The 11392-nt window shown below is 43.7% G+C and overlaps 1 long non-coding RNA gene across 1 annotated transcript in view; it reads right to left on the bottom strand.

Annotated features, from left to right (window-relative positions):
- Window positions 1-5040: 5040 nt before the first annotated feature.
- LOC139023843 (uncharacterized) overlaps window positions 5041-11392 on the bottom strand; it is a 21771-nt gene continuing 15419 nt past the window's right edge. Inside the window, exons 2-3 of the long non-coding RNA XR_011475028.1 lie at window positions 6235-6270; window positions 5041-5950 (exon numbers count right to left, since the gene is read on the bottom strand). This is a non-coding gene — a long non-coding RNA (uncharacterized lncRNA). The remainder of the gene's footprint in view (window positions 5951-6234; window positions 6271-11392) is intronic.

The following is an 11392-nucleotide window of genomic DNA, read 5'->3' as shown; positions in this document are numbered from 1 at the left end:
ACAGGAAACAACCACCCCAAAACACAATGAAAACAGGCTACCTAAATATGGCTCCCAATCAGAGACAACTACTGACACTGCCTCTGATTGAGAACCATACTAGGCCAAACACATAGAAATAGAATAGAACAAAACATAGAAAAACAACATAGAATGCACACCCCAACTCACGCCTTGACCAAACTAAAATAAAGAAATAAAAAAGGAAACTAAGGTCAGAACGTGACAGTACCCCCCCCCCAAAGGTGCGGACTCCGGCCGCAAACCTGAACCTATAGGGGAGGGTCTGGGTGGGCATTTACCGCGGTGGCGGCTCTGGAGCGGGACGAAGACCCCACTCCACCATAGTCTCGGCCCACTTCTGTAACACTTAGGAGCAGCGACCCTCGTCACCGATCCTGGATTGGAGACCCTAGTGAAGGGACACTGGACTGAGGGGCGCCTCTGGACTGAGGGAAACCTCTGGACTGAGGGGTGCCTCTGGACTGGCGGGCGCCTCTGGACTGGAGGGCGGATCCGGACTGGAGGGAGACCTCTGGCGATCCCGGACTGGAGGGAGACTCTGGCGGATCCGGACAGACTCAGGCGGCTCAGGACAGACGGGGCGGCTCAGGCTGCTCAGGACAGACGGGGCGGCTCAGGACAGACGGGACGCTCAGGCGGCTCAGGACAGACGGACCGCTCAGGCGGCTCAGGACAGACGGGATGCTCTGGAGCGTCCGGACTGGAGGGAACACAGGAGACTTGGTTTTTAGAACAGGCACAGTATTCACCAGGCTGGAGAGATCTACTGCAGGCCTGGTCCTTGGACGGGGCACAGGATAGACCGGTCCGTGGAGGAACACTGGAGGTCTCGAACTAAGAGCCTGAACAACCCGTCCTGGCTGGATGTTGATTTTAGCCCGGCACTTGCGGGGCGCAGGCACAGGACGCACTGGGCTGTGCAGACCCACAGGAGACACAGTGCGTAGGGCTGGTGCCATATAACACGGACCGACGAGACGTACTGGAGACCAGATGCGCTGAGCCGGCTTCATTACTCCTGGCTTGATGCCCACTCTAGCCCGGCCGATACGAGGAAGGGCAATGTAACGTACCGGGCTAATGACACGTACTGGAGACACCGTGCGTCCACCGCATAACACAGTGCCTGACCATTACGACGCTCGCCACGGTAAGCACGGGGAGTTGGCTCAGGTATCCTACCGTACTTAGCCACACTCCCCGTGTGCCCCCCCCATCCAATAAATTTATGGGGGTGCCTCTCGGGCTTCCAGCCGCGCTGCCGTGCTGCCTCCTCATACCACCGCCGCTCAGCTTTCGCTGCCTCCAGCTCTGCCTTGGGGCGGCGATATTCCCCAGCCTGTGTCCAGGGTCCCTTTCCGTCCAGAATCTCCTCCCATGTCCAGGAGTCCAGAACTCGCTGCTGCCGTTTACCACACTGCTTGGTCCTTGGTTGGTGGGTGGTTCTGTAATGGATCTCCTCTTCATTGTTTGAGGAGGAGTAGCAAGGATCGGACCAATGTGCAGCGTGGTAATTGTCCATAATGAGATATTTAATAATTTAATAGAACACTTAACAAAAATACAAACAAACAACCGAAACAGTCCCATATGGTGCAGACAGACACAGGAAACAACCACCCACAAAACACAATAAAAAACAGGCTACCTAAATATGGCTCCCAATCAGAGACAACTACTGACACCTGCCTCTGATTGAGAACCATACTAGGCCAAACACATAACAAAACATAGGAAAACAACAAAAAATGCCCACCCCAACTCACGCCCTGACCAAACTAAAATAAAGACATAAAAAAGGAACTAAGGTCAGAATGTGACATGTTTCTCTCAATCCTAGTCATCAATAGAGCTACATCCACATACCAAATAAGAACTTGTATTTTTCACAAATCCACATGTAAAATAAAATAAAAGCTTGTTTAATATCACAAACAATAAACTACTGAAATAATGAATATATAATACATTAGTAAAGACTATGGAACACAACTTTGATGCCTGGTTTGATGACAGCAAAGGATCAAACAAATGAATCCACATTTCTTTATCACTATACCAAATATGATTCTTGATACCATGATAAGCTATTGACAGACAGGGAATGTGATCAATTTAGATTTTCAATGTTGCCGTGATGGACAAAATTGTGATTGGTTTTGCATCATTCTTCCAGTGTGAGAAAAGTGTGAGGATATCCTCATAACTTGGTCCATTGGTAAATTAGTATGTGAGTGAGCCATCTTCTGCCCTAAAGAAAGTCACCTTCTTTTCCTTATAATCCAGTTAGATTCCGACTTTATCTGGAGTATTTTACTCCGAACATGGCTTTAGGTCTTTGCCCACTGGATAGTCTGATTACCCAGAAGCCATCAGTTGGTCTCAGAGCCAACGGCCCCTTCCTGAGAGCCATTGCCTTGTCAACGCCAAGCACCCAGTCATCCTTCTTCTTCACTTTCACCTCCCAGTAAGTCTTCAAAGCACGGCCTGTATAGCCCAACACAAAAGGCTCTTCATTAAAACAGTTCTCAATGTTAATGTTTCTCTGCTGTGATTCATTAGTCCACTGTAGTGTTTTCCCATCTATCTTCAGTTTAGGGTGAGCTGTGTCCACATCCAGAGAAACATCCACTGTGGCAAATGGGAAAACAGAACATTTTACTCACTAATGATTTAAATTGTAATTTAATCTCCATTGATAAAAAAATTGGGCATATAGGGTAGATTAAGTATTTTATTTATTAGGTATTTTAATTGAGTTGAAAAATAAGTTGACATAGCCCATTACCTTAATGTAGGCATGCTTATTTATAACTGGAGAAATAAAAAATAAACAACACCCAGTGTCATAACACTTTCTGACACGGTCATAACCATTTCATAATATGTTATAACAGCTGATTTAACTTGTCATAACTAGTTATAATATCGTCAAAACACTGTCATGACACATATATTTAGACCTGTTGTGACATATATTGTGATATATTATGGCTAGTTATGACACCTACATAAGAATGTCACAACCCATAAAACCTACCACACAAGGCAAAACATTCCATTACACCATAACCTACGTGTCAATAGTGTGTTTATGTTATATACACTACCGTTCTAAAGTTTGGGGTCACTTAGAAATGTTCTTGTTTTTGAAAGAAAATCACATTATTTGTCAATTAAAATAACATCTGTCACGTTCCTGACCTTATTTTCCTTTGTTTAACTTTGTTTAGTTGGTCAGGACGTGAGCTGGGTGGGTAGTCTATGTTATGTGTTTCTATGTTGGGTTCAATGTGTTGCCTGATATGGTTCTCAATTAGGGGCAGGTGTTTTACGTTTCCTCTGATTGAGAACCATATTAAGGTAGGTTGTTCACACTGTTTGTTTGTGGGTGATTGTTCCTGTGTCTGTGTATGTCGCACCACACGGGACTGTTTCATTTTCGTTCGTGTATGTGTTCGTTCCTGTTCGTGCGTTATGTTCTCTAGTTCAGGTTTGTTCACATCGTTTCTTGTTTTGTAGTTATCCAAGTGTTCTTCGTGTTCGTCTTTATTTAAATAAATTCATTATGTCTACACACCTCGCTGCGTGTTGGTCCGATCCATGCTCCTCCTCGTCTGAGGAGGAGAACGACTTCGACAACCGTTACAAACATCTAATTGATCAGAAATGGAGTGTAGACATTGTTAATGTTGTAAATGACTATTGTAGCTGGAAACGGCTGATTTTTTATGGAATATCTACATAGGCGTACAGATGCCCATTATCTGCAACCATCACTTCATTACAGATATTCCATAAAAAAATAATCAGTTTCCAGCTACAATAGTCATTGTCACGTTCGTTATAAGGAACACTGTATTTCTGATCAATTTGATGTTATTTTAATAGACAAAAAAATTGCTTTTCTTTCAAAAACCAGGACATTTCTAAGTGACCCCAAACTTTAGAACGGTGTATATACTTTTTAATTGACCATGTTAAATTAACATTGTAGTCGTGCACATGTTGATGTCATACATGCACCTACACCAATGCTCTATTGCTGATGACTGGGATGCATGCAAGAGCAGATTTCAGAAGCAGGGCAAGACGCCATCTTTTTGAATGATGACCGACAAAGGGGCATTTACGTGATAGGCCTATATGGCTTATATGATTGTCAAAAAGTACATTTTCTTAGTCCAAGTAAGGTGACACAGGATGGTCACAACTCCTGAACAACCAGTCCTGACTGGATGTTGATTTTAGCCCGGCACTTGCGGGGACGCAGGCACAGGACGCACTGGGCTGTGCAGACCCACGGGAGACACAGTGCGTAGGGCTGGTGCCATATAACACGGACCGTCGAGACGTACTGGAGACCAGATGCGCTGAGCCGGCTTCATTACTCCTGGCTCGATGCCCACTCTAGCCCGGCCGATACGAGGAAGGGCAATGTAACGTACCGGGCTAATGACACGTACTGGAGACACCGTGCGCTCCACCGCATAACGCGAATTAATTTGTTTATCAAATTCAGTTTCCTAGATCTGCATAGACCTGCCCATAGGACCTGCCTCTCAATATTGGTAATCCAATCAAAAGACGTGCACGCACTACGCCTGCTAGCTGGCTCCTGTGTAACACTGGAGCCAGCTAGCAGGCGTACAATAGCCAACTCTAAAGCTGATTGGTTGACACTAAATTTTCATTTCCATTCACTATAAGCTACAAGCGCCCGCACTGTTGATTCTGAAGGCCTGAGGGCAGATTTTAGACACCTGGCAACACATGATGGCTGAATATGATTGGATAAAAGATCTAACATAAAGACCAGCCCTCCAAATCTCAACCTGGGGCTGGAAGCAGTGCAACCAAGAGGAAAGCTATGAAATGAAGAGTGTAACTCTTACTCTGGGGAATAATTTAATACATATTTGTGGGAAAATATATTTAAAAAAAAAATTATATTCTGATGATGTTTAGGCCAGCAGAGAAGGCCTTGCAGGCCCTGACGGCCCACCAATGGCTTAATGACAGTGCCATAAAGTGTGAAAGATATTTAAAATAGAATGAAAAGCTCATGACTGTAAATAATTCATTACAACAACAACAAAGGATTTAAGAAACAAACTTTCAAGAGAATGGAAACTTCTTGGTAAGCCCACTTTTTTTTTTTGAATAAATGTGGGTTTTGACACTTATCTAGGTGTCATGACCAGCCATAAAATAATGCAATATATGTCACAACAGGTGTAAATATATGGGTCATGACAGTGTTAAGACCATATTGTAACGGTCGTCGTAATGTGGAAGAGAGGAGGACCAAATCGCAGCGTGGTATGTATCCATATTTATTTGAATACTCTTCAATACGAACAAAACAATAAACAGAACGAAACCAACGACGCTACAGTCCTGAACTAGTGAACAATGAAAAAACAATGAACGCACGAACAGGAACAATCACCCACAAACAAACACTGAACACAGGCTACCTTAATATGGTTCCCAATCAGAGACAATGAAAAACACCTGCCTCTGATTGAGAACCATATTAGGCCAAACAACAAACCCAACATAGAAACACAAAACATAGAATGCCCACCCAGCTCACGTCCTGACCAACTAAACAAAGACTAAACAAAGGAAATAAGGTCAGGAACGTGACACATATTATGACAGGTTATGACAAGTTATGTTAGCTTGTCACAAGCCGGCTCATAGCCTGTGACAAAAATGAGGGGACACGAACAACAGGTATAGGCCAATTAAATTATTATAAACCAAACTATTAACTTAAACTAAGAAAAATGAATGAGGTGTGGAAGTATCATAATGTGAGGTGTATGTAAAGTGCATGGATGCGTGAATCTGTGTGTGTGAATATGACTGAGTGAAAACTATGCAAAACTACAAAGGAACAAACAAAACATGATCATACCTGGAGGAGCAGAGAGAGAGAGAGAGAGAGAGAGATGATTAGTGAGCAGTTTTATACCCTGAGCCCAGGTGGCTCCAATCACTAACGACCCTCTGCCTGCAGGAGGAACCGCCCCTGCAATGCAGAGGAGGAGCCGTGACATTACATATTATGGCATGGTTATGACCATGTGATAATGTGTTATGACACTGGGTGTCAAGAAAAGTGTAACCGAGAAGGTAAATGTTTCACATTTCATAGGAATATTATCTGAATTTATATTGTATTTAAAAGAGATGCATTACCAAACTTCTTCCTGGATATCGCTGAAGCATCGGCAACTGCAATGATAAAACACAATAAGGTATGAACCAGGTATGAACCACAAAGCTAATAACTGTTAAAGATACTGTGTAATTATCAAAAATATACATCTGACTTAATATTGATGCACGTGGGGAAGATGGTGCAACTGTATTGATGTAGTATATTCCTCACCTTTCTTAGGAGATGGTTTGAACTGAGTTTTTGTCTGTAAAGAGTTTTCATATCACCAAAACAATAGAATTCTCCTTAAATAATTTTAAATATACAATCTTTATCTGAAATATTTTGTTTGACCCTATAACTGCACGTATGCGTTCCATAAATATTATGTTTATTAGACAGAAAAATGTTAGGTTTGAGGGAGACCCCTCCCCTATATATACAGTATAACATCAAAGACTATAATAATAAGTCCTTAAATCTTCCAACTCATGATTGTCTTCTTTTGAATTAATTATTCACTAAAAGTATGGATACTAAGAGATTAAAAACTTACCCATCTATGTTTAATACCCTGTGCTCTGTACTGTATAAATGTAACGGACGTCGTCGGGAGAAGGAGAAGAGGACCAAGGTGCAGTGTGGTAAGTGTTCATTTTAATGTTATTAAATAAACTGAACACTGAATGAACAAAATACAACAAAGAGAGAGAACGAAATGAAACAGTCCTGTAAGGTATACACACAAAACAGAAATCCACCACCCACAAACAAAAGTGGGAAAACAGGCTACCTAAGTATGGCTCCCAATCAGAGACAACGATAGACAGCTGTCTCTGATTGGGAACCACACCAGGCCAAACACATAGAAATACAACATAGAATACCCACCCACATCACACCCTGACCAAACCAAAAATAGAAACATACAAAGCAATCTACGGTCAGGGCGTGACAGTACCCCACCCCCCCCCCCCCCCAAAGGTGCGGACTCCGGGGAGGGTCTGGGTGGGCGTTTCACCGCGGTGGCGGCTCTGGTGCGGGACGTAGACCCAACTCCACCTTAATCTTGGCCCTCTTATGTAACGCCTCTGGAGTGGCGACCCTCGCCGCCGACCCCGGACTGGGGACCCTTACAACGGACCCCGAATAGGAGGGAAACTCTGGCTGCTCCGGACAGGAGGGAGGCTCTGGCAGCGCCGGACAGGAGGGAGACTCTGGCAGCGCCGGACAGGAGGGAGGCTCTGGCTGCTCCGGACAGGAGGGCGACTCTGGCTCCTCCGGACAGGAGGGAGACTCAATAACCTTAAACTCAAGGCCAAATCTACACTAGAGTTGTTTACCAAGATGACATTGAATGTTCCTGAGTGGCTTAGTTACAGTTTTGACTTAAATCAGCTTCAAAATCTATGGCTTTCTAGCAATGATCAACAACCAACTTGACAGAGCTTGAAGAATATTTTTAAATATTGGGCAAATATTGTACAATCCAGGTGTGCAAAGCTGTTAAAGACTTAAATACATTTTAATCCCACTTTGTAACACAACAAAATGTGTAAAAAGTCAAGGGGAGTGAATTTTCTGAAGGCACTGACATTCTTTGTAATGCATCTGTTCAGGTGAAAAGACAAGATAATCATTGTATTACCCTGAAACACGTAATGTACTGAAGGTAATGCTGACCATAAAACATTGATAGGAAAGTATCATTGCAGGAAACTCTATATGCTATTCTGAAATATAGTACTGTAGTTTCAAACCCAAGGGCAGAGAGATGAAATTGTGGAATAAAGGCAATCACTATAATGCTTACAAATGTGAGCAATATTTCACACAAATGGTTTAGACAATAACTGAATGAATTGGTATAAAATATTTTTGATATAGTGATATAATGATAAAGTGTTAAGAAATAAACAAATAAGTAATCAAAGAGCACAGGAAATTAACTAACGTTTCACTAACATACTACCTGACTAAGGAGATGATTGTGTACAACAGGAAAAAAGAGGACCGAGCACGCCCCCATTCTCATAGACGGGGACGTAGTTGAGCAGGTTGAGAGCTTCAAGCTCCTTAATGTTCACATCACCAACAAACTATTATGGTCCAAGCAAACCAAGACAGTCATGAAGAGGGCACGACAACACCTATTCCCTTTCAGGAGACTGAAAAGATTTGGCATGGGTCCTCAGATCCTCAAAAGTTTCTACAGCTGCACCATCGAGAGCATCCTGACCAGTTGAATCACTGCATGGTATGGCAACTGCTTGGCCTCTGACCGCAAGGCACTACAGAGGGTCGTGCGTAGCTAGTTAGCTGGCTAGCTAATAAAAGTCAAAGCAAACGTAGCTAGCTAACACAACCTGATACCAGTGCTGGAGGAGGCCTTATCAGCATGTTGTTTGTGCAACAGTATCTTCTAAATCAAAGAGGAATAGGCGAAGCATCAATATGTTGGCTATATGAATAAAGATGTAATGTAGCCAAAGATTATAGGGTCCCCTAGGAAACACGGAACATCACTTTGGTTCCTACCCTGTCACAATCACTCGTCCATGGCATTTTCATTCGTTATCATGTCAAACAACACTGTATTCAAAGTGCCCACATTTATATTCTAATTACATAAAGCCTCTCTTGAAAAAGCCAAATCTTGACCCGGAAAATATAAAAAACTATCGGCCTATATCGAATCTTCCATTCCTCTCAAAAATGTTAGAAAAAGCTGTTGCGCAGCAACTCACTGCCTTCCTGAAGACAAACAATGTATACGAAATGCTTCAGTCTGGTTTTAGACCCCATCATAGCACTGAGACTGCACTTGAGAAGGTGGTAAATGACCTTTTAATGGCGTCAGACCGAGGCTCTGCATCTGTCCTCGTGCTACTAGACCTTAGTGCTGCCTTTGACACCATCGATCACCACATTCTTTGGAGAGATTGGAAACCCAAATTGGTCTACACGGACAAGTTCTGGCCTGGTTTAGATCTTATCTATCGGAAAGATATCAGTTTGTCTCTGTGAATGGTTTGTCCTCTGACAAATCAACTGTACATTTCGGTGTTCCTCAAGGTTCCGTTTTAGGACCACTATTGTTTTCACTATATATTTTACCTCTTGGGGATGTTATTCGAAAACATAATGTTAACTTTCACTGCTATGCGGATGACACACAGCTGTACATTTCAATGAAAAATGGTAAAGCCCCAAAATTGCCCTCGCTAGAAGCCTGTGTTTCAGACATAAGGAAGTGGATGGCTGAAAACGTTCTACTTTTAAACTCGGACAAAACAGAGATGCTTGTTCTAGGTCCCAAGAAACAAAGAGATCTTCTGTTAAATCTGACAATTAATCTTGATGGTTGTAAAGTCGTCTCAAATAAAACTGTGAAGGACCTCGGCATTACTCTTGACCCTGATCTCTCTTTTGACGAACATATCAAGACTGTTTCAAGGACAGCTTTTTTCCATCTACGTAACATTGCAAAAATCAGAAATCTTCTGTCCAAAAATGATGCAGAAAAATTAATCCATGCATTTGTTACTTCTAGGTTAGACTACTGCAATGCTCTACTTTCCGGCTACCCGGATAAAGCACTAAATAAACTTCAGTTAGTGCTAAATACGGCTGCTAGAATCCTGACTAGAACCAAGAAATTTGATCATATTACTCCAGTGCTAGCTTCCCTACACTGGCTTCCTGTTAAGGCAAGGGCTGATTTCAAGGTTTTACTGTTAACCTATAAAGCGTTACATGGGCTTGCTCATACCTATCTTTCCGAGTTGGTCCTGCCGTACATACCTACACGTACGCTACGGTCACAAGACGCAGGCCTCCTAATTGTCCCTAGAATTTCTAAGCAAACAGCTGGAGGCAGGGCTTTCTCCTATAGATCTCCATTTTTATGGAACGGTCTGCCTACCCATGTGAGAGACGCAGACTCGGTCTCAACCTTTAAGTGTTTACTGAAGACTTATCTCTTCAGTAGGTCATATGATTGAGTTAGTCTGGCCCAGGAGTGTGAAGGTGAACGGAAAGGCTCTGGAGCAACGAACCGCCCTTGCTGTCTCTGCCTGGCCGGTTCCCCTCTCTCCACTGGGTTCTCTGCCTCTAACCCTATTACAGGGGCTGAGTCACTGGCTTACTGGTGCTCTTTCATGCCGTCCCTAGGAGGGGTGCGTCACTTGAGTGGGTTGAGTTACTGACGTGATCTTCCTGTCTGGGTGCGCCCCCCCTTGGTTTGTGCTGTGGTGGAGGTCTTTGTGGGCTATACTCGGCCTTGTATCAGGATTGTAAGTTGTGGTTGAAGATATCCCTCTTGTGGTGCGGGGGCTGTGCTTTGGCAAAGTGGGTGGGGTTATATCCTTCCTGTTTGGCCCTGTCCGGGGTATCATCGGATGGGGCCACAGTGTCTCCTGACCCCTCCTGTCTCAGCCTCCAGTATTTATGCTGCAGTAGTTTATGTGTCGGGGAGCTAGGGTCAGTTGGTTATATCTGGAGTACTTCTCCTGTCCTATCCAGTTTCCTGTGTGAATTTAAGTATGCTCTCTCTAATTCTCTCGTTCTCTCTCGGAGAACCTGAGCCCTAGGACCATACGTCAGGACTACCGGGCATGATGACTCCTTGCTGTCCCCAGTCCACCTGGCCTTGCTGCTGTTCCAGTTTCAACTGTTCTGCCTGCGGTTATGGAACCCCTACCTGTCCCAGACCTGCTGCTTTCAACTCTTAATGATCGGCTATGAAAAGCCAACTGACATTTATTCCTGATTATTATTTGACCATGCTTGTCATTTATGAACATTTTGAAAATCTTGGCTCTCTCTAATTCTCTCCTTCTCTCTTTCTTTCTCTCTCTCGGAGGACCTGAGCCCTAGGACCATACGTCAGGACTACCGGGCATGATGACTCCTTGCTGTCCCCAGTCCACCTGGCCTTGCTGCTATTCCAGTTTCAACTGTTCTGCCTGCGGTTATGGAACCCCTACCTGTCCCAGACCTGCTGTTTTCAACTCTTAATGATGGGCTATGAAAAGCCAACTGACATGTATTCCTGATTATTATTGACCATGCTTGTCACTTATGAACATTTGAACATCTTGGCCATGTTCTGTTATCTCCACCCGGCACAGCCAGAAGAGGACTGGCCACCCCTCATAGCCTGGTTCCTCTCTAGGTTTCTTCCTAGTTTGGCCT

Source organism: Salvelinus sp. IW2-2015, linkage group LG37 (assembly GCF_002910315.2).
Source record: "Salvelinus sp. IW2-2015 linkage group LG37, ASM291031v2, whole genome shotgun sequence".
NCBI lineage: Eukaryota > Metazoa > Chordata > Actinopteri > Salmoniformes > Salmonidae > Salvelinus > Salvelinus sp. IW2-2015.
Note: the sequence above shows the minus strand (reverse complement) of the source record. Positions and strands in the feature narration are given on the sequence as shown.